Source organism: Bubalus kerabau, chromosome 14 (genome assembly GCF_029407905.1).
Source record: "Bubalus kerabau isolate K-KA32 ecotype Philippines breed swamp buffalo chromosome 14, PCC_UOA_SB_1v2, whole genome shotgun sequence".
Classification (NCBI taxonomy): Eukaryota; Metazoa; Chordata; class Mammalia; order Artiodactyla; family Bovidae; genus Bubalus; species Bubalus kerabau.
The window spans coordinates 37,672,271-37,696,202 of record NC_073637.1 but is presented as its reverse complement, the minus strand read 5'-3'; the positions used below and the strand labels follow the sequence as shown (position 1 = coordinate 37,696,202).

Sequence of the window (23,932 nt, the reverse complement as noted above, 5' to 3'; positions counted from 1 at the left end):
ATTAAACATTTTTCATTAAAGCACTTCATATAGAATTAGTCTAATCTGATTTTAACAAAAGTATTCTATATTTAGTTTTTCACACTGTATTAGTCCAAACCGTTAGAACTAGAAAGGCTGGGCTTTTGTTCACTGGAGGGAGCAAAAGGGTGGTCTGCACCCCCTTACTTCAAAGATGGCCCTTGCTGTGTCTGCTGTCCTTTGAAACAAACACAGCATTTCTAAGCTGAGTCACTCCCGGGCCAATCTCAGGTTCTAGAGAAATGGAGACACAGGGTCTTAGAGCATAACTGGTCTGCAGGGTCTTCTCCTTTCCTTGTGAAGAGTCATAAAACCTCAGCGAGTGGCTCCTGGGAAGCAGGGAAGGAAGCAGAATATTTTTGCTAGGTTAAAATGGAGAAAATGTGCAAACATTTGCATCTTACAGTTGGAATTTTATAGCTGTTATCTTGCCGGCAATCTTGAGTGAACAGCTGCAGGATTTTAGGACGTGTGATTTGAACAACAAGGAAAGGGGCCTTTTGAAAGGCTGCAAGTTAGAATCAGACAGGAGCAGTATAGGGGCTGGCTTGGAATCAGAGGCTAAGCAACATTTCAGGAGGATGAGTTACTTCGAAGAACTATTTTTTTTTTCCCTGAAAGGCTAAACTCTATTTTCTATCATTCAGAATATTAATTCCTCAGGATTGAGAACTCCTAAAGTATCAATAAATAGACTCAGCCCTTTTTAGGCAACAGTTCTACTTTGTTTTCAAATGAACAAGTCAAATGTTTTTTTCGGACTTAGTATCTCTGGGTTTGCTTAATATTACTTCTCTTATTGATGTTTCAGTGTGGTGTGCAATCAAGTTTAACATGCTGTATGACAGGAGGGGAAGCAGACAACAGAGGGCGAGATGGTTGGATGGCATCACTGACTCAATGGACATGAGTTTGAGCAAATTCCGGGAGATGGTGAAGGACAGGAAAGCCTGGTGTGCTGCAGTCCATGGGGTCACAAAGAGTCGGACACGACTGAGCATCTGAACAAGAACAAAATGACAGTTTACAGGTAACTCTGCCAAACAGACACTGCTCTGCTTGACTGTAGCAAAAAATGATCCACGTGTACTAAACAGACATCAGCTACAGCTACTTGCTTGTATTATAAACAGAAACCTCAGTGATAAAAAGTTTCTCATTGGGTTTATTCAAATATTAAATCTTTAAACTCAGTTCCGACGAAATGTACATGCAACAGAAACCCCCAGGACACTATTCTTGGTTTGTAAGTGTGACATGTGAGGGGGAAGCATGCAAACATGCCCACATTTGACCTACAACATGGCAAGTTCATACTGACCAGTCCGTCTGTTCTACAGCCTCTGCCACTGTCCTCTGAAGTGGGGACCAACCACAAAGGTGAGCTCCCGGGGAGAAGGGAGGCAGTACGGAGTAAAAGCTGAAAGGAAGGGCCCATCACAGGAGTCCTAGGTTAATTGAGGCAGGGAACCAAAGGCCACCAAAGTGGGAGACCTCTTGCCCACCCAGTAGGGAAATTCAATCTTATTTTACTTTGAAGAAGTAGTCTGGGACTTCCCTGCTGGTCCTCCAGTGGCTAAGACTCCAAACTCCCAGTGCAGGAGGCCTGGGTTCCATCCCTGTTTAGGTAACTAGATTCCACATGCTGCAGCTAAGATCCAGTGCAGCCAAATAAATAATTAAAAAGAAAGAAAGAAAGAAAGAGTCTGCATGCTGTTGTCAACAGAATATTCCTGTATCATTGCTGTGAACCTGTAACAGGTTCTGGAAAATCACTTTCTGTCCACACCTTCTCTGGCAGGGTGAGTGTGGCTACCTGGGTGGGTGTGGCTATGAAGGACCCTGGCTTGCCTCAAAGGAGCACAAGGTCAGGAAAGAAATACTAAAACTCTGACCTTGGCTGGGAGAGATGGTCCAAGCCAGGGAGTTCTCATCTGGCAAATGGACTAATAAGGCTTTGTCCTGTAGTGACATTTATGTGACAATAAGCAAGGAAACACCTGGTGTAGAGTAGACACTCCAGGAGTATTTTATTAGTTACATTATCATCAGTGGCTGCAGTGGTAGGAATGAAAGTCAAGTCCAAGCCTGTGAGTCAAACCAAGTGGCTGACTGGGCAGATGAGTGGCAGTGTGCGTGAGCTGCACTCCTGTGAGTTATGTATTTCAAGCAGGAGGAAGTGCTGCTCTATTCCTGGAATTAACAACTTCAGCCTGCTGATGGGGCTTCCCAGGTGGATCTAGTGGTAAAGAACCCGCCTGCCAATACAAGAGACATAAGATAGGAGGGTTTGACCCCTGGGTCAGGAGGATCCTCTGGAGGAGGGCATGGCAACCCTCTCCAGTATTCTTGCCTGGAGAATCCCATGGACCGAGGAGCCTGGCAATCTACAGTCCACAGAATCGCAACAAGCCAGACATGCACGCACATAGCCTGCTGATAAGAACTAAGAGACTCAGTACCTCTTATTCTAAGTATAAAGAGTTCCAAGGCAGAGGTGCAAGAGGGCAGACAAAACCACTTTTCAGGCCTTGGCTCATGGGTGCTTTTTAACATCCTGTTGATCAAAGCAAGTCACTGGGTGAACCCAAATATAAGGGGTGGTTAAAAAAAATACTTTGTGTTAGGTGATCTTGTAGTGTAAGAATATAGAGACAGGTGAATAATTAAGGATATTAATGCAATCTGGGGGCTTCCCTGGTGGCTCAGAAGGTTAAGAATCTGCCTGTAATTCGGAAGACCTGGGTTCAATCCCTGGGTTGGGAAGATCCCCTGGAGGAAGGCATGGCAACCCATTCCAGTACTCTTGCCTGGAGAATCTCCATGAACAGAGGAGCCTGGCGGGTTACAGCCCATGGGGTTGCAAAGAGTTGGACATGACTGAGTGACTAAGCACAGCACACACTAAGCAATCCGCTAAAAAACAGTAGCTGAGATTTGAAAAATATAGGTGAGGGTAAATAGGAAATTAAAATGCATCCCCTATTTCCACAGAAAACTATGATTAATAATGATGTCATTACAGTATTATTCCCAGAGATACAAAAAATTATTTTATTTTTTCAAACTTGAGAGCAAACAAAAAATACAGTTATGAAGGTTAAGAAAATCTCATCAAACTGAATTAGAAACATTTTTCTGTATCAATAAATATTCTTAAACAATTTGTTTTTGCTGTCTATATGTTACTACACCATAGAGATGGGCTGTATTTTATTAATCATTCCACTGTTGTTTAACATTGAGTTTGTGTATACTATTTTCTTAACAAGTAGGTGGCTAAAATAAAAATGATAAAAATGACACTTCCTTACCCCGAGAGGCATGTGGGAATATGCCAAATGGGCAGGTTGTACAGCAGACAGGAACTGAAAATCCAGGTTTGAAAAAAAATTGTAATAAACTTCTTTGGATATATTCTCAGGAAATCTGTTTCTTCTTCATAAGAGGAATTTGCTATCTTTTAAGTTGTAGTAAAATTTATTTTGGATATAAAGAAACAACAAAAAATTGTGGTGATCAGCATGTATCAACTTAATTTTGTAGCATTTTGCTTTAAGTGTATTGCCCTCCTAAGCAATAGAAAAGTACTAAAAGCCACAAATTTTAACGCCTGGATGATGTTTCCAAGTGGTTTTCTAACGGCTATGCCATCAAATCAGGGGAGATTTTATGCTATTAGTAGTTAGTCAGGGCTTTCCAGGCGGCTCAGTGGTACAGAATCCACCGCCAGTGCAGGAGACGTGGGTTTGATCCCTGGGTCGAGGACATCCTCTGAATTAGAAATGGCAACCTACTCCACTATTCTGGCCTAGGAAACCCCATGGATAGAAAAGCCTGGTGGGCTACAGTTCATGGGGTCTCAAAAGAGTCAGGCACAACTTGGCAACTACAACACACAACAATAGATAGTTGGTCAGTTATTTTAAATGGTTATGGAGTTTTCCTTTATCAAAAATAGTTACGGACCTACGAACCCATAAAACCTCATTTAAAAAATTGAGATATAAATGCCATATTAGTTTTAAGTGTATCACATAATGATTTTGATATATGTATATATCATGACACGCGTGTGTGCATGCTCAGTTGCGTCTGACTCTGCCACCCCATGGACAGTAGCCTGCCAGGCTCCTCTGTCCAAGGAATTTTCCAGGCAAGACTATTGGAGTGGGTTGCCATTTCCTCCTCCATGGGATCTTCTCCACCCAGGGGTTGAACCTGTGTGTCTTGCTTCTCTTGCATTGGCTGGTGGATTCTTTACCACGGCACCACCTGGGAAAGCCCATATATCATGACATGATCAGCACAATAATCTAGGTAACATCCAATAGATACCTCTATTGTTAGTAGAATATTGTCTTTCAAAATTTGAGTATATCCTGGGAGGTGAACAGTTTAGAGCAATTTTCAGTCATTTACAAGTTAATGTGATTGTCAGGTCATTTTGAAATAGTTAATATTGAAAAGGGGAAAAATGCATTAAAACCTAAGAATTTACTGAAAAAAGATGAAAGTCTGTCTTGGAACTAATTACTGACTAGATATTCTTCATTGAAAGTGAAAGTCGCTCAGTTGTCCGACTCTGTGACCCCATGGACATGGGATTCTCCAGGCCAGAATACTAGAGTAGGTAGCCATTCCCTTCTCCAAGACATCTTCCCAACCCAGGAATCACACCCAGGTCTCCCGCACTGTGGATTCTTTACCGACTGAGCCACCAGGGAAGCCTGATAATAACACTGAGGCTGATTAAAAAATGAGCACATGGAAACCAGTCCCTGTAATGGGTGCTTTTATGGGTTCTCTTTTTTATTCTTAAGAATTGTGTGCACATAGTTATTCACTCTGGCCACTAGATGGTGCTTTTGTGCACAGTAGCTCTTGGCTTTGCAACCTTTACTCCTTCCCTCCCAAGAAGTGACTTAGAAATTCAAGTACACCTCTACATTAACTAATTAGCCTTTCATTAACAAACATTTTAACTTTAATTATGTATAAAAATTATAAAATACTTTTGTGTCAAATATTCTAAATCAGAAAAAAATTTAAATAAGCAATTTACCCATACCTTCTCTGTATAATAATAAAGGATGAAAATTCTTTCCAAACAAAAAGTTGCATTCAACTTCTGCTTCTCCAAACTGATTGATCTGCTTAAAACAGTGCAATTCATCTAGAAGAACAATTTAGGAAGGGTCTTGGCTGAAATTAATGTATTGAAAGTTTAGTTCGTTCGATGTAAATAAAGAGTTGTGGGTAACCACCCCACAACACAACTTCTTGACTGAAAATCTGACTGATTTACTTCTCCTTTTTGCACCTAAGTTTTTGGGTCTAATTCTCTGAAGAAAACTTGGGTTAGTGTTAAGCATCCCCCGAGTGAGGATTTTGCTGCTCTCATAAGTTCCACCTCCTCTGCCCCTTCTTTTCAAGAACATCGACACACAAGCTTTAATTGGAAACTGAAACTGCTGTTAGGCAGTCAGTAGAATGAATGGAAAGCATAGTCATTTCCTAGCAGTGTTGACATTCAACTGTAACATTATCATGACGGTTCATGCAGCATTCTTCACATGGATGCTTTCCAAGAATATACAAATTAGATGAGGTTAGTGACAAAAATAACATGCCAAACACCTTGACGCTCTGTAAAGGCTTTGATCATTCACTAATTAACTAATAAGACACCTCTTCAGTAGAAAGATAACTGAAATAATAGCCTAAATTAGCAAAAATTGATAGGACAAAGAGACTAGCTCTGTGGTTCTCCTAAGATTCTCTACTCTATCCTTTTCCTTTATGCTGAAAAAAAATCTCTGGTATCTCTGCTGAGTTTATCCTCAAATTCTTAGAATCTTCCATCTGATTCCAATAATGTATGTCAAGACATCTGTTAATTCAAGATGGTTCTTTTTACTCAGAGACCCATGAAACAGGAAAAACTAGGTAACATCAACCAGAAGAAATTCTCTGAAGAGTGCAAGGGTTTTGTGAGGGAAAGTAAAAAGTATAATTGGTAATGTTGCTGTGCAGTCGCTCAGTCGTGTCCCACTCTTTGCCACCTCATGGAATGCAGCATGTCAGACTCCTCTGTCCTCCACTATCTCCAGGAGTTTGCTCAAATTCATGTCCATTGAGTCAGTGATACTATCTAACCATCTCATCCTCTGTCACCCACTTCTTCTCCTGCCATCAGTCTTTCCCAGCATCAGGGTCTTATCCAATGAGTTGGCTCTTCTCATCAGGCCGTCAAAGTATTGGAGCTTCAGCTTCAGCATCAGTCCTTCCAGTGAATATTCAGGGTTGATTTTCTTTAGGATTGACTGGTTTCATCGCCTTGCTCTCCAAGGGACTCTCAAGGGTCTTCTCCAGCACCACAAAATATCGGTAATATGATACAACCAATCAGATTTAGCACAAAGAAGCTGCTATGAACAGATATAATAAGCACAGCTGATGAGTCAGAGTAAGGAAAGGACAGGGAGGGTCTGACACCACACTTATCTGCAGACATCAGCCCCCCATGAGCAAAGCTTTATCACTCACTCTGCTCTGACATAACCATAATTTACTCTCCCTCCTCTCTCAACATAGAGTAAAACCAGTGGCCATGTACCTACTTGTAAGCCAGCCAAGAAGGGGAAAATAAGGAGATTTTAGAAAGACTTCCTGATTCCCCAATGGGGGTACTCTCTGTCAAGTATACATCTTTATAGCAACATATATGTCCACAAACAAGTAACTGTTGCTGTATGACTACAAAACCAGCTCTGCTTTACCTTGGGTATGGGGTATTTGGGCATCTTACTGGATTTCTGGGGGGTTTTGTATCTTATTTGACTGGAAGCTCCTGGTTGACAAAGGAGGTAACCCTTTTCTATATAACTTTGCATTTATTTGATAAACATATGCTCAGTCACTCCTTGCCGAATGAATACCAAAAAACCAAAAAACCAAAAAACCAAAAAAACCCCCTCACTGCTGCTCTTAGCATATTCATCAGTGAACAATCGGTCACACATGACTGCCTCAGCAGAGAAAGAGGAGAACGTTGCTGGTGTTTTTTTTTTTTTTAATTCTCTCACTGGGGTCCTGATATCCCTCCAGGTTTTCATTCTAATCCAATGGATGGAAGCTGAAATAGATGAGCAGAAGCCATATAACATTTCTTCCAATCATGGAATCCTATGAAAATTAATTTGTTACAATAATGAGATACTGATATCAGGAGCTCATTAGCATTGTATTTATAATATGGCATTGATCTTACTGATTTATATATTTTATAAATATAGAAAATATTTATACATTTGATATTGCTGTACACAAGCTTCTTCCAGTTGCAGTGAGCAGGGGCTTCTCTCTAGTTGCAGTGCTCAGGCTTCTCATAGTAGTGGCTTGTCTTGTTGCAGACCACAGGCTCTAGGTGTGTGAGCTCAGTATTTGTGTGCATGGGCCTAGTTGCTCAGAGGCATATGGAATCTTCCCAGACCAGGGATCGAATCCGTGTCCCCTGCATTGGCAGGCGGATTCTCATCCATTGTACCACCAGGGAAATCCCAATAGTATTCTCGAATGAATAAAAGCAACAGACAGTATTTACAAGTATGTTTGCATTATTTAAAAAGAAAATGTCATAAAAAAATGCTAAAATATCCATCAACCTAGTTAATTAGGTGAAATACAAGATTAATTCAGCAGGGCAGGGAAGGAAGAGGCGGGCAACAGATCCCTTAAGGGTTTTGCCATGATCAAGTTCTATGAAGTATTTCATGTGCTTAGGACAGGGCAGAACATATTACTTTGATGTAATTTCCTCCATGATCTATCAGTGAAAAGTAAACCTAACCTCCATGCTCTATGGGCATATGCTTCATTTAAAACCATATCTCTATCTACATTACTTGGTAATTTGTTTTTCTTTCTAATATTCATTATACCTGCAGAAACCAAAAGTGATCTCATTGCCCAAAGGATAATATTTTTACTACTTTTGATCATTTCTAATAATTACAAGAAAAATAGTTGCACAGTTACCTATGTACATGAAAGTATATATCTTAAAATATTTATTCTATATAAGTGGCAATATTCAGTAAAGGCAGAACTATAATTTGCATTTTGATTAAAAAAAAATTGAAGCTGTTGATCTGAACTTCCTCAAAATCATTCCAGCCCTCTCTCCCCAGAGCCCTGAGTTTCTGCTTACACCCATCAACTTCCACTCCCCGGGGAGGGTTCCACCTTTTCACTGTAGATTCTATTCCTTCCTTCTTTCTCCTGCCCCATCAGTTATCTCCTCTCTTAGATGTACCTTCAACCACCTCCTTCTCATATTCTTCCTGTCTCAGATGAACAATATCAAGTTTTTCTAAAATAACAACCATTTTTCTTAAACCGACATCCCTCTCTAGGTACAAATCCATCTATTTCTTCATTTTTATGGTCAAAGTTCTGAAAACAAATGGAATTTGTTGTCATGTCTTTATCTTCCACTTACTCTGTCAACTGCCCTAGACTTCCACTCAACATCACTGTGCTGAAATCATTCACATCAAGGCCACCATTGACCTGCTAAATCACAAATTAATTCAACTCTTTTCAGTTCTCATCTTGACCCTGTTGACGGTTCTTGAACTTTCACATTCCTTGGCTTTATAGTCATCATACTATTGGCGCTCACACTTCTCAGGCCACTGCTTAAACACACATACACACGTGCAGTATTCTTTTCTACTTAAAAGGAGAGAATTGTCTTTTCAAGTATAGAACAATGTAAAGTATAATTTAACAAACTCACAACTCAGAATCAATATCTATTAACACTGTGTGATATTTGCTATCAGATTCATTTTTCCCCCTAATTATACCTTAAGAAAATTAAATAATAATAATCCTATATTATCCTTTAAAAACAAAAACAAATTATTGCATTTCAGATAAAGCGAAAGCTTCTTTAATCCATCACCCTTATTCAATCATATTTCCTTCTCTGCCCTCCTTCTCCGCCATTATCATGGAATCAGTGTACAGCCTTCCAGTTCATTAAAAATTTTTGCTTACACACATATGTCATATTTGGTTCTATGTTTTTTAAATTTAGATAAATGATCACATGCTAAAATTTTCACTTTTGGGAGGGTGACATTATTTTAAGGTCAGTCTATGCTGCTATAGAAAAATCAAATTCATACCATTTAATTATGTTAGTATGTTATGTTAGTACATGTATTCAAATAACTCTACATCATTTGACATATTCAATTTCTTAAAAATGAGTTGATTGTTTCTGATTCTTTGCTCCTACAAAGAAGGCTGTAATGAATCTCAGCCAGTGCCTCTTACTCACACATGAGGCACTTTCTCGGCTCTATACACCTGGAAGTATAGCATTCATTCCCAGGTCTTCTAAAGCGCTGCTTCAATTAGATGTGTGGCTCACTCACTCTACTTCCAAAGTTATCTCTGTAAGACCTAACCTTGTGACTTTCCTGCTTGAAATCTTCAACTGGCTCCTCCTTCACCAGGAAATAAATTGCACAGTCTTCAGGGACTTACACAAGATCCCTCCTTATCTGGCCTCTGCCCACCTCTCCAGGTTCATCTCCCACCCCCTCACCCTATCCTCTCTAGTTCTGCTGAACTGCTTTGAGTTTTCTATTTCAGAACCACTTTTCTCAGCAGGACACCTTGGTCTCTCATTTCCTTGTATTTGCACACACGGTGTCCTATGTTTAGAATACCTTTCCCCCTGTAATCTTCACCTGCTAGCTCTTTCTCACGCTTCAGAACTCAACTCAGATGCCATCCCCTTCGGCAAGCCCATTCTTTCTCTCCTTTTAAGATGATCTGGATGCTCACAATACAACTTGTCTCTTCTAAAAAGTAACTGCCAAGTCAACATTGCCTTCCCATGTCCATACATTAAAGAACCTACAAGGCTTTCTGCCCATGATCAGACCTGAATGCCCTGAAATAAACCCTATGGTCATTGTCCCTCTTTCACGGAGAACACTGGGATTGGAAGTAGACCACATACAACTGCTATTTGGGGTCAATTTAAAGAGAGGTGGGTGCGCTTCATCCACTCAATGGACATGAGTTTGAGCAAACTCCAGCAGATAGTGAAGGACAGGGAAGCTTGGCATGTTGCAGTCCATGGGGTTTCAAAGAGCCAGATACGACTGAGCGACTGCTAACAACAAGATATACCGCACTGTTTCAGGAGAACAGAGGTCCACCTTCTCTGTGAAGTGACTGCTCTCTCTTCTACCCTGTCTTTTCTCACATGTGCAAGAATGAGTTTTCAAGACACGATTCAAGCACTCCTTTTCTCAGTGGGGCTGCAATTACCACTGCAACATGTGTGCCCTGTTTCACACAATCTCCATGAACAAAGAACCCCCAGACACTCACTTGGGCTAAAATGATTTCACAGCTTATGGACTGCGCTAGGTCTTCCTTAGGCAAGATGCAGATGTGAGCTGCGGTCATAACTGATCCATTCCTCCACAGATAAAGCACATTTCACACACAATCCAGAAAAATGATCATTTGAAATATGGGAACAGGAGTAGAGTCTTGATCCTCTGTGAAGGTAATCAAGTTAAACTGCCCCCTAAGGATTGCATTTCCAAAGCATGCAATGAGGAGGTTCTTAACGTGGGGTAAAGGAAGAAAGGAAAAATGTTTGGTTAATATTCACAGGGAGAGAAACTTACATATTAGGTAAGTAAATAAGCTTCCTTACCCATTACTACTCTCAACAAGAAACTTCAGTGAGTGCCTACTATGTGGTCGGCACTATTTTAGGCACAACCTAGACAGAAATCAGGGGCTTTGAGGAGGACAGGGGATCACAGTCTAGAGGAGGAAACAAGTCAGCACTCAGATAATGAAATCAAGTGTGACACATGCTCGGACACTAACACCCAAATGCTAAGAAAGTAGAAACTACTGAGTTGGCCAAAAAGTTCATTTGAGTTTTTCCATAAGATGAACCCAAATGGACTTTTTGGCCAACTCAATAAAACAAAAAAAACACTCTGAACTGAGATGCTAGGGCCTGAGGCACGGCAGCAAAGAGGAAAACGCACCATTTAATGTTCAAGGTGGCGCAGAGGACACTGAGCAGCCCGGGAAGGCAATTTGTCCTTGGTAGAAGCCTCCTGTGTGCAAGAGTCTGAGAGACACAGTGGCCTGGCGGGGGCTTGGAAACTGCGCCCGTCCATGTCCACTGGTCCCCCAGGGACGTATCTTCTTGGCTAGAAAACAACGCTGCACAAAATGCTGCCCAGTGCTCACTGGAGGCCAGAGTGCAAGGCAAAGTCTCCATTTCCAACCTATTCTTCAAAATCAGTTCATAGGTCAAGTTCACTAGCTGAGGAGCCCAAGAAAACAAATGAAAATCAACAAAGTGGTTTGCAAATATGCTAATAAATACTTTGTAATTATACAGAATTCTATATATAGTTATATGATAGTTATTTAGGATTTTTTCCCTGTTGTCAAAGTCTTGTTCAGGGTTCTTCTGAACTGACCATTCAACCACCAAATAGCTATATGATCTTTGCATTGCCCAGCTGAAAATGTCTTTTGGCTTTGAGTATTTAGAATAAGATCTTTGTTGAATGCTGGATATGCAAAGCCACTCACTAAGATTATTCATATTTCAAAAGCATTTTATTTTCAGTAGATTTGGAATAATCAAGGATTAAAGAGATTTGGGACTGTGAGACATTCAATGATTAATCTTAATCTAACACACATTTCACACCCCTTCTATCCTATCCCTGGGAGCATACAAACAGAGGAAAAATCTCCATCCTTAAGTTGCCCAAGCTGATGAAGAGACAGGCACATTAATCAACAGATTCAAAGGAATGAGAAATGTTTCAGTAGAAACCAGGATATATGGGAAGAGAGACAGGGAAGAAGTTAGCTCTGTCTGGAAGTGAAGGTGAAACCAAGGGAGACTGAAGGAGGGCACATGGGACTCTCCACGTGCATCGGTTGACAGCAGGATGCAAGAACAGAGCACAGGTGTGAAGTATGGAAACCATGGGACTCACAGCACAAGAGGATGGAAATGCTTGGAGGCAGGAACTGACACAGGAGAGAGACAGGAGAAAATGTTGCAGAAGCACGTGCAGGCCGTGAGTGAAGGGTCTTGCATGTCATGTTCAAAAATATGAACTTTATCTTACAGACAATCATATTCCATTGAAACGTTTTAAGATATGTATACATGGGCATATTTATATTTTTAAAGAAACAAATGGATGCCGATAGGGTTAGGTGCTCAAAGTGTCATTATATGGAGACAAGGGGGATCAATAAGCAGGTATTGTTATAGTTCAGGCAGAAAGGGTGGTGGTGAGGCTACCACATATTAGAATGAGCTTAATGGGGAGTAATAAAGTAATTTCATAAAAGGAAAGACTTCCTCTTTGTAGAATATTGTGTGACCACATCCACAGATCTACATAAAATGGTAATATGACTTCTCATGTGTGTTTCTAGCATGTTCTATGCATTTTTGTAGGTTATATGTATTTCTACAATTAATTATTGCTGGGGAATATTAATGCTGAAATTAGACTGAAATATTAGACATCCTTATTCTCTGCTTTGATGTTGTGTTACAACATCGGGTTTTTGGATCAGGCTCAAATAGGTCACTGGCAGAAACCTCAACTTCTAAGGCTATGATAATGGAAGAGAAATTCTAGAGTGGCAGCTTCTCTGGCCTTGACTGCAGTAGCTGGCGGCTAAGAGGTGGTGTAAGAAGGGAAGGACTCTGAGATGCTGTTTGGGTAGAACAGACCAGGTAGATACCACTTATCAACTATCAGGAGAAACTGTTATTTGAAAATTCTACCATCATGTGTAAGAGTCAAAAAGTAGTCATAATATTTTTATCATAGTACTCCCTGCAAAAGCTTTATTACTTTATTAAATACTATTCTTTCCTTACTACCAAATTCCATTTGAGATCTCTAGAGTGTACCTTCCCAATTTTGTCACAGCATAGTTCTTTCCAACTCTAAAACAGTTAACTCACTGATTTTAAATACTAGCTACAGCTTATTTTGTATTGTGTCAAATCCTGTCAAATCACCTTCTGATGATGGTCGGAAATGTTTTGTTTGCAAAAGCTGCTCTCCTCATGGGAAGAAGGGATCGATCAACTTTAGGCCAAGCTCCAGCTCAACCTTGTGACTCTGCACACACTGTGAGATTTTTCTGGAAGGAAGAGCATCTGCCAGTGTGATAACTCCTCCTTAAAGGGGTTCAGATGTTCAAGATGGATTTCGAAAAGGCAGAGGAACCAGAGATCAAATTGCCAACATCCCCTGTATCATGGAAAAAGAAAGACAGTTCCAGAAAAACATCTACTTCTGCTTTATTGACTAGCCAAAGCCTTTGACTATGTGGACCACAACAAACTGTGGAAAATTCTTCAAGAGATGTGAATACCAGACCACCTTACCTGCCTCCTGAGAAATCTGTATGCAGGTCAAGAAGCAACAGTTAGAACTGGACATGGACCATTGGAATGGTTCCCAATTGGGAAAGGAGTACTTCAAGGCTGTATATTGTCACCCTGCCTATTTAACTTATATGTAGACTACATCACGCGAACTGCCAGGCTGGATGAAGCACAAGCTGGAATCAAGATTGTCAGGAGAAATATTGATAACCTCAGATATGCAGATGATACCACCCTTATGGCAGAAAATGAAGAACTAAAGAACCTCTTGTTGAAAGTGAAAGAGGAGAGTGACAAAGCTGGCTTAAAATTCAATATTCAAAAAACTAAGATCATGGCATCTGGTCCCATCACCTAATGACAAATAGATGGGGAAACAGTGGAAACAGTGACAGACTTTATTTTGGGGGGCCCCAAAATTACCGCAGATGGTGACTGCAGCCATGAAATTAAAAGATGCTTGTCTCTTGGAAGAAAAGCTATGACCAACCTAGACAGCATATTAAAAAGCAGAGACACTACTTTGCTGACAAAGGTTCATCTAGTCAAAGCTATGGTTTTTCCAGTAGTCATGTATGGATGTGAGAGTTGAACTATAAAGAAAGATGAGCGCCAAAGAATTGATGCTTTTGAACTGTGGTGTTGGAGAACTCTCTTTGAGAGTCCCTTGGACTGAAAGGAGATCCAACCAGTCCATCCTAAAGGAAATCAGTCCTGAATATTCATTGGAAGGACTGATGCTGAAGCTAAAACTCCAATACTTTGGCCACCTGATGCAAAGAACTGACTCACTGGAAAAGACCCTGATGCTGGGAAAGATTGAAGGCAGGAGTAGAAGGGGCCAACAGAGGATGAGATGGTTGGATGGCATCACTGGCTCAGTGGATATGAGTTTGAGTAAGCTCTGGGCATTAGTGATGGACAGAGAAGCCTAGTGTGCTGCAGTCCATGGGTACACAAAGAGTCGGACATGACTGAGCAACTGAACTGAACTGAAATAACTGTGTTAGTTGCGGGTACGACTTCACAGTGGGCCTCATGGGGCCAAACATTTCTTAGATGGAGGTTATTTCTTAGATGGCTACACTGCAACTCCTAAGAAAATCTGGGTCACCCGCAACCTCGATTACACATCTATTTGCTTACTATCTGACTCCCTCATTTGAATGAGAGTTCCATGAGCAAAGACGTTCTGATTTGTTCTCTGCTTCAACAGTGCCTTCCAATGAGTAAGACATTCACTCAATAGTCTCAAAATGTGAATTCCTTGTTTCAATCTGAGGAAAGTAGAACGTGATACATGTTCTTTAAATCAAAATGACAGAGTCCTTCAGCCACAGAAAGTTATACCACCCAGGGGAGAGTGGGTGATGGATACCAGGAGGCATTTGAGTGGAGATGTGGGTTCGTGTCCAGTCTGAGAGCCAGGAGAAGGTATGGGATGGGGCAGAGCTGGGCTGGGCAGGCAGGGCAGGGAGGAGATCTGAGATCTCAGGAACCCAATGCCATGCTAGTGCCATGGTCTGGGCACTGGAGTAAAGGAAAAGTCCATAGATTACCATTGGAGTTCACCTCATTCCCTGGGTATGAACAGAAGGAGGAAGTTATCAGAGAAATTAACGATATGATAGTTAATATGTACATGTATTATTGGGTTGGCCAAAAGGTTCCTTCAGGTTTTTTGGTAAGATTTTATGGAAAAACATTTTGGCCAACCCAATATATGTTAGCACTGCTGCTGCTGCTGCTGCTAAGCCACTTCAGTCGTGTCCAACTCTGTGCGACCCCATAGACGGCAGCCCACCAGGCTCCCCCGTCCCTGGGATTCTCCAGGCAAGAACATTGGAGTGGGTTGCCATTTCCTTCTCCAATGCATGAAAGTTAAAAGTGAAGGTGAAGTTACTCAGTCGAGTCTGACTCTTAGCGACCCCATGGACTGCAGCCTACCAGGCTCCTCCGTCCATGGGGTTTTCCAGGCAAGAGTACTGGAGCGGGTTGTCATTGCCTTCTCAGGGATGTTAGCACTACCCTCAAGCATTTCACACAGATTGACTCATTTAATCTGCATGCCAACAAAGCATTTCACACAGATTGACTCATTTAATCTGCATGCCAACAGCTAATTTAAAGAGAGGTTAACTCCTCAAGGTTAGTCAACGACAGGCAGAGCTCAGCTCTGGACCTGGGGCACCTGGCCCCAGCTGCTGCTCATCATGATGAGGTAGGTCTCAGGAAGGCGATGGTGGCTCGCCAGAGTCCAAGTAGAGCACCTGAATCAGGTAAGATGTTGATGGTAATTTACATCAACACTGTCTCAATAATGAGAGGTGACTGAGAAAACAATGATTTTACATGTACAATGAAGATAAAATTTCCCTAAAGTCCTCATTCAAAGTCTCAGGGCTGTGACTGCCCTTGTTGGGTTTCTGCCCCTTTTGGAACAAGACACACAGAAGCAATGACATCTGGCGTTTGGGATGCCTACCTGGGCTGGGGCGTGCCTTTGATGAACACATGAGCACCCACAATGTAACAGGGGGAGGGGACACACAGATGAATAAGGCAGCCCAGACTTCAAGGTGCTTTGGCACAGAGAGGTGGAAGGACATTCCTGTGCCCCCCACACACCGACTCGGCAATAGAAAAGCAAGCACATTCACAAACATGTCACCTCATTTCTAAGAGGTTCCCATAGCAGCAAAAATAGCGGGGGAAGTTTAATCAGAAACAAGAGTCTACCAAAACCTGCCTGAAGGGCTTTCTTCTATCTCAAATGTACATGAGACCACACACAGAGAGACACACACACCACCTACATGTACAAAAACCACTGCCTAAAATACATTTTATCCTGAGAAAGGGTAGATTTACAAATCAGACTGTTGTTCAGTCACTAAGTCGTGTCTGACTCTTTGCAATCCCATGGACTATAGCCCACCAGGCTCCTCTGTTCCTGGATTTCCCAGTCAAGAATACTGGAGTGGGTTGCCATTTCCTTCTCCAGGGGATCTTGCCGACCAAGGGACCGAACCAGAGCGTCCTGCATTAGCAGGTGGGTTCTTTACTACTGAGTCACCAAGAAAGTCCCCAAACCAAGGGATCAAACCAGAGTGTCCTGCATTGCCAGGTGGGTTCTTTACCACTGAGTCACCAAGAAAGTCCCAAAACACCTAGTGACATATACAAAGAAGATTTCTCTTTTTCTAGAAAACAAAAAATAGAAGGAAAAAAAAAAAAAAAGAAAGAGTTAAATGTTAAAGTCTGCTAATATAGACTGGCTATTTTTTCCTACTGGGCACTGCTCAGAATTCCTTGCCGGCTGGATGTGTGTGTGTGTGTGTTTTCTTTTTGTGTGTGTGTGTGTGTGTGTGTGTGTTTTCTGTGTGTGTGAAAACCCATACTATTTCTCAGGGTTATCGCTGCAGCAGACATTTTTCTCAGCATCGTGGGCTGCTCACCCCACGTGGTCCCGGGCACCTGCAGGATCAGTCAGTTTGCACAAGCAGCTTCCCAAGCAAATGACGTAGCTCTGCTTCTGTTGTTCCCAAAGACCAACATCTGTCCGAGCTCAGCATATGCATCCACGTATTAAAGTGCTCAGTGTTCTAAGGCCCTGCACTTAATTTTCCCTTGGGTAAACAGAGCCAATAATGGATAAATACTGAGGGATCAAATATCCTTAAACTATTGGAGAGAGCTGTGAGTGCAGTCTTTCAGCCACATCAGAAGTGAGGGGAAAAAAAGAGCTAAAAAAAAAAAAAAAAAAGTATGACAGAGGCTCTGCAAATTAGGAGTGAAGAACTTGGAATGGAGTTGATTCCACTGGCCATGGACTGTCTTGGGAAGCATCCTGATGAATGGTGGTGGGAGAGGAGCATTTGGGAGTTCTATGGTTAAGTGAGTGTGTTTACTTAGTCGCTTCAGTCGTGTCTGACTCTTTGCAACCCCATGGACTCTAGCCTGCCAGGCTCCTCTGTCCATGGAATTCTCCAGGCAAGAATAATGGAATGGGTGCCATGCCCTCCTTCAAGGCATCTTCCTGACCCAGGGATCAAACCCACGTCTCCTGCAGCTCCTGCATAGCAGGTGGATTCTTTACCACTGAGCCACCTGGGAAGCCCATGGTTAAGTGTAATTGAACATGAAATATGGCATGATCCAAGCAAAAGCCAGATCTTTACTCTCTTCAGAAAAGAAGAGCAAAGGGTCTTTTGGTTGCCACCCTCCAGGCTGAGTTGACCCCACACTGCTTGTAACCATACATTGAACCGTCTATAGTGTCCTACTAATTGCTTTTCAAGGCAAGTCCCTGTAGGAAGGTGAACTTTGGATAGGCTGACAGTCTTGGCCTTTGAGCTCCTCAGGGAAAACTCATAGTTTGAGTGTATCTTTCAACTACAAACTTCTAAGGAGGAACATTTCAGCCTCTCAGGAATGCTGGTTTAATACAGGGGCATGATGTATTTCATCATTTCTATGTAATCTTTTCTTTTAAGAAAAATGCTCTGACCTTTGAGATAAGTTGGCCACAAAAGATGACCCTATCTAAACTTTATCACCATGGGTAGTAGCCATACTATAATTTTGTGATTTGCTTTAAAAAAAAAAAAGTATCACTAAACATTTCAGATTAGAGAGTTCCTATTTGTTACTTCAAAAAATTAGAGCTCTTTTCTTATTACTTTTTACAACAAAGTATACAAATCAGTCTTACCACAGACTGATACTCATCTTGTGCTTCCATGCTAAGTAGCTCCAGTCATGTTTGAGTCTTTGCGACCCTATGGTCTGTAGCATGCCAGGTTCCTCTGTCCAGGGATTTTCCAGGCAAGAATACTGGAGTAGGTTGCCATTTCCTCCTCCAGAGGATCTTCCCAACCCAGGGAGCAAACCCGCATCACCTGTAGCTCTTGTATTGCAGGCAGATTTTTTATTGCTAAGCCACCGGGGAAGCCCAACATTCATCATAGCCTTATTTATCTATCTTATCTAGACCACTGGCGCTACTACTTTTGAATTATCCATATGCATAAGATGCATAAGATGGAACAGCTCGTAAGATGTTAAATTTAAAAAGTGAAAATTAAAAAAAAAGATTAAATATATGGCTGATGGTTATGTTGGTAAATGGTCAAAAGAAAGCAGAAAGAGAAGTACCAAGTGAGATGCTCTTTGGAGCCAGGCTGATGCTACCCACAGAAGAACTACAAAAGGTTTCCACTGGATCTCTCTCTGCCTCCAAAATTGCTGCTCTATATAGGCAGCGCCCCCACCCCCAACCTGTGCCCTTTCAGTAGAAGCTGAGGCCTCTGCTGTGATTCAGTCTTGCCAGAAAAGCACCTGGATAACCCTAGAAGTGGAAAAGGCTAAATATCACCAGTATGTGAGTAAGAGAAGTAAGGCAGCATTCAAAGGATTTGACTGAACAAGGACTTGGGGTCTCAGCCATCCCCTTTCTAAGAGTCAGCTGTTGGCACAATCCAAAAGAAAATGGGAAACATGGAGAGCAGCGCCTAAGAACTACATCATATTTATTTTCCAATGGGTTAAAGAATGTTTAAACCATGAGAAATCAGTGAGGGAATAACAACACCTAGATCCTATAAATAATAAATGATCTGGATATATAATCAACTGTGTTAAAACCGCATTAATAAAATCACCAATAACTGAGAAGGCAGAGACAGTGAAAAATAAATAAAATCATTGTCACTCGCAAAAGCTCTTTATTCTCATGGCTTGTGTTTTTGCAAATGAGCCCTTGCCATTGACGTAGTGAAGAAAAACAGACAGACAAGCGTGCAAGCTTAAGAGGCAGCAGTAATCTGGCTCCATGTTTAAGCTCACTTGACAAAATTTCTCTTTCTTTAATTGAATGGCTCCATGTATTTTTTTATTTCCTTCCTAAAAATTTTCTTTCTGTGCTTCCATGTTTTTCAGAACAGAACCAGAGACCTTCTATTTTAGTAAATATTATCTCACATAATATTCACAGTCTAAAAGTTGAGTATTATTATTTTAGAATAAACAAAGCTCACGAGGAAGGCAAGGAAAAGTGTCTGCAGATCTAGAGGTATCTGAACCCTAAATCAAGTTTCTTAACACATCCTGCTTTTCCTTCTGAAGAAATGGGAGTCCTGCCTTTTCACCACCAAAGATCTCTTTTGAATTTTGTATTTCTCTCCCACTGAACCCAAGTTTCAATAACATTTTAACCATCAAACTGATTACAAAAATTAACAACTAACTCTCCATTTGTAGTCATAGGAGACATTTTTAAAAATAAGAGTGGGTCTTCCCTGGAAGTCCAGTGGTTAGGACTCCACGCTTTCAGTGCAGTGGGGCATCGGTTCCATCCCTGGACAGGGAACTAGATCCCACATGCTGTGCAGCACAGCCAAAAGAGTAAAAATATAAAATAAAAATAACAGCATCTGACTAATGTGAGATAATATTAAGCTGAATTTAATTTCAATCAAAGGGTTTCCAAAAAGATATTCATCTATTCAGCTCTTTTTGTTTTTAAATGTTTAATATCTATGAATAGGGATTTGGAAATATTAAAAAAAAGAACCATCCCGTGGGCCTCTGGGGCCCACTGAACTAGCTTGCTTTGGAAGACACCAGATTCTGTGTGTTTTTAAATAACAGAAGCAGGAGCTATGATTGTGCTGTCCGTGAGAAAGCATTACCTCGAGTCCGAAATCCTCTCATAGACCACTCTAAATCCCTGCCGCTCCAATGTAAACCCATTTCCTCTCCAGTCTCAGGAGAGATGGGAACAGCTGCTGGGCGTCTGTTAACTCGCCCTTTGTGATCCGGGGCTGGACCGTCTTTATGGTCCGTATACCACATTGTGAGACACGCTGGACAAATTCCTGACAAACTGAAGGCTTGTTACCCCAACTCTCATTTTCTCACCGTATTCTCCAGGCTCTCTTTTTGTTGGGCAAGTAGGAATTTCGATTCTGGGGATTGGAACACAAAAAGCTCCAAGCTTGAGAAGTATCTCACAGATTGGCTTGTCTTCTTCCTGTAGCACCAGGCTGGAGGAGAATGCAAATCTGATATCATGATAACTGAGACTAATATCTGTTGCTGCTATTCCAATAGCATTTAGTTCTTCTGGAAATTCTTGCCTCGAGTCACAGTCCTGTTACCAGCTGGGGTCAAAACACACCAGATGAAGGATTCATATTTCCATCTAATTCATTACACTGATGGCTTTTATGAAGCATCTGGAAGTGGGCATATGAGGAGGAGTCAGAGAGAATTCATTTGGAAGGGTGACAAAACTATTTTCTGTTGATCATTCAAATCCTGCACAATCATTAAATGACATTTTCAGTTCCCATCGATTCCCTTTTTAATGTCCCACTAACAAATGAATATATATATAAACATTTAATCCCACTCTTACACAATAGTATTGATTTGACCCACTTCTCTATACCCATAATAACCCCAAATTCAAATCCAGACAAAATCTCTCGCTGTTGCCTTAGATTTCCAAGTTTCAAGCATCAAATAATAGTGGAACAATACTGAGAATAAATTTCAGCCTTTTATGCAGCTACTTAACAGAATCATCTTCTCAACTCTATTTGCTATCTTATTGAGGAAAGCAGATCGGAACAAAACAGGTACTCCCAAAATGCCTAGATTCTAATTTCTAGGAAAAAAGAAATAAATCACCCAGAGATAACATCAGAGGTATTATCTTCAGTCATCCCAGTTTCTCTTAAAATGAAATTTTCAATAAGAGCTGTATGCACTCAAGGGCAGCTGATAAGCAGTTGTTCTTCAAAAAGGTTTTATAACAAAAGCTTTTTTCCACAAAAGTTGTTCTTCAAAAAGCTACCCTTCTTCCACAACTTTAAATTTTGATGACATTTTCAAATCTTTTTTTTTCCACCACTTATTATTTCCCTTTGGCTTCTGAGCCTCCAAAAAAGCTTTCTATATTTGTTCTCTTTCAATTATTAGACTATTGACTGGACAAGATCTACTGAACACAAAAGCTAAAGGCTGGCTTTCCTACTGAAAAAAAAAAAGTTTTCCTAAGGATCTGGATTCAGAATGAAAATCCAGTGAATTCAACTTTCTGAATTTTCTAAATCACCTACAAACTTTCCCAAACATTTTAAGGGGACAAGTCACATGTCTGTATGTATTTCTAATTCCACCTAGTCACAAAAGTTAAGTTTATACTTTCTGTTTTTATTGAAAATTAACCACCTCACTTCTGCTGCCAGGTAAAATAAAACAAAGATAACTACCCTGGTGCATATGTGACTTTAGATGCTTCAATGGGATAAGTCTCAGGGATGGGGGTACTTGAACTACTGGATTGAATGGCAGCTCCCCAAATATATATCTATGTCACATCTGTGAAACCTGAGAATGTTAATTTACTTGTAAAAAGCATCTGTGCAGATGTAATTAAAAGGAAGCCATCCTGGATTATCTGGGTAGGCCTTAAATCCAATGAAAAGTATCCTAATAAGAGACACAAAGGAGAGACACATGGACAGAAGAGGAAGAGGCTGTATGAAGACAGAGGCAGAGGCTGGAGTGATGTGGCCCTAAACCAAGCTCATGGCAACCAATGAGACAGAGATGGGAATGATGTGGCCACAAGCCAAGAAGCACTTGGAGCTCACAGAAGTTGGTAGGAAGAGACAAAAAACTGAATCTCCCCAGAACGTCAGAGAAAATTCATCCATGCTAACACCTGATTTTGTATTTCTGGTCTCCAGAGCTATGAGAGAATACATTTCTGTTGTTTTTAGTCACCAAGTTTGTGGTAACTTGTTACAGCATCCAAAGGATGCTAATAAAGTGATTTTTAAGAACTGACCATCCTAATAATCAAATTTCACTGGGCAGCCAAATCTACACAAATCGACCACCCATAAATCAGTGATGAGCATGACTGAAAATAAAAGATTTGACTGAGTTTAGTCATTCTTCAACAGAGAAGGCAAGGGCACCCCACTCCAGTACTCTTGCCTGGAAAATCCCATGGATGGAGGAGCCTGGTGGACTATAGTCCATGGGGTCGCTGAGGGTCAGACACGCTGATCAACTTCCCTTTCACTTTTCACATTCATTGGAGAAGGAAATGGCAACCCACTCCAGTGTTCTTGCCTGGAGAATCCCAGGTACGGGGGACCCTGGTAGGAGGCCGTCTATGGGGTCGCACAGAGTTGGACACGACTGAAGTGACTTAGCAGCAGCAGCAGTCATTCTTCAAACAAGTATTTATGTAACTCCTATGTGCCAGGTACTGGGATCAAGTTGTGAGTAAAAACAGACTTGGGCTTCCCAGGTGGCTCAGTGGTAAAAAAAAAAAAAAAAAAAAAATCCACCTGACAATGCAGGAGATGCAGGAGACGTGGGTTCAATCCCTGGGTCAGGAAGATCCCCTGGAGGAGGAAACAGCAACCCACTCCAGTATTCTTGCCAGAGAATCCCATGAGCAGAGGAGCCTGGCAGTCCATGGGGTCACAAAGAGTCAGACACGAATGAGTGACTGAACAACAACAAAGACACAGTCTCTGCCCTCCAGGGTTTTACAGGCCAGTGGGGAGATAGACATTGAGTAAATAATTACTAATCAGACTGGAGAGTATGTCTAAGGAAACATTTCATTGTTGGCTCTGTTATCACTGTAGTGTTTATTACCGCTTGTAGGGTGACTGCATATGTGTTACTACCATTTGTGCACCATTTCAACTGGTATCTTTACCAGTTTTGAGCAACTGTCTTCCACCAAATAAAGGCTCGAGTTTCCTGAAAACATAGCCTTGACCCACTGTCTCCAAACTCTCCCCGCACCGCCGGCTGCCCCAGCTCTGTGCCCACGCCTTTGTAGAGACTGCTCTGAGGCAAGAGGCACTTGTTCAGAGACAGCACAATGTCATGAAGGGAGTGCAAGCTCGGATTTGGGCTCACACCCAAGCTCCACCACTCATGGAATTCCTGTGATCGAGGCATAGTACTTCACTTCATGGGATCCGTCTTCTCTTCAGTGATTTTTTTTTTCAGGTTGTATGAATTTAGGGATATCACACATACAAGGTAGGGTTCCCAGTCCTTAGCAGTAACAGAGTGAGTCATAATGCTTGTCTCACTTGCCTCGTCTGTACCGAGGGTGCAGATCAAAGTGGATCCCGCCGTCCTTCAGGTCCCAAAGGAGCCCTCTCTTTGGCCTCCTCTGTTCTTTTTCGTCTGTCTCCTGCCCAGTTTTTCTCAGTCACTTTTAGGGGAATCTTTTCCTTCTCTACACACTTCCAACATTTGGTTCTCCAGGATTGCAGGAAAAGAAGGAGGATTCTTCTCCTCCTTCCTCCATACATTCTCCTAGACTATTTGATCAAGTCTGTGGTTTTAAATATGTTATATATGTGGTAT

The 23,932-nt window shown here is 41.4% G+C and overlaps 2 long non-coding RNA genes across 2 annotated transcripts; both read right to left on the bottom strand.

The window, feature by feature from the left end:
* Positions 1 to 882: 882 nt before the first annotated feature.
* LOC129626793 (uncharacterized) lies at positions 883 to 1,892 on the bottom strand. Its single transcript, XR_008702214.1, has 3 exons — positions 1,555 to 1,892; positions 1,343 to 1,441; positions 883 to 1,022 (listed from the first exon to the last, which is right to left on the bottom strand). It is a non-coding gene; the product is annotated as an uncharacterized LOC129626793 (long non-coding RNA).
* A 2,293-nt stretch (positions 1,893 to 4,185) lies between these two features.
* LOC129626795 (uncharacterized) lies at positions 4,186 to 6,931 on the bottom strand. Its single transcript, XR_008702216.1, has 3 exons — positions 6,804 to 6,931; positions 5,093 to 5,197; positions 4,186 to 4,296 (listed from the first exon to the last, which is right to left on the bottom strand). It is a non-coding gene; the product is annotated as an uncharacterized LOC129626795 (long non-coding RNA).
* Between the last annotated feature and the right edge of the window lie 17,001 nt (positions 6,932 to 23,932).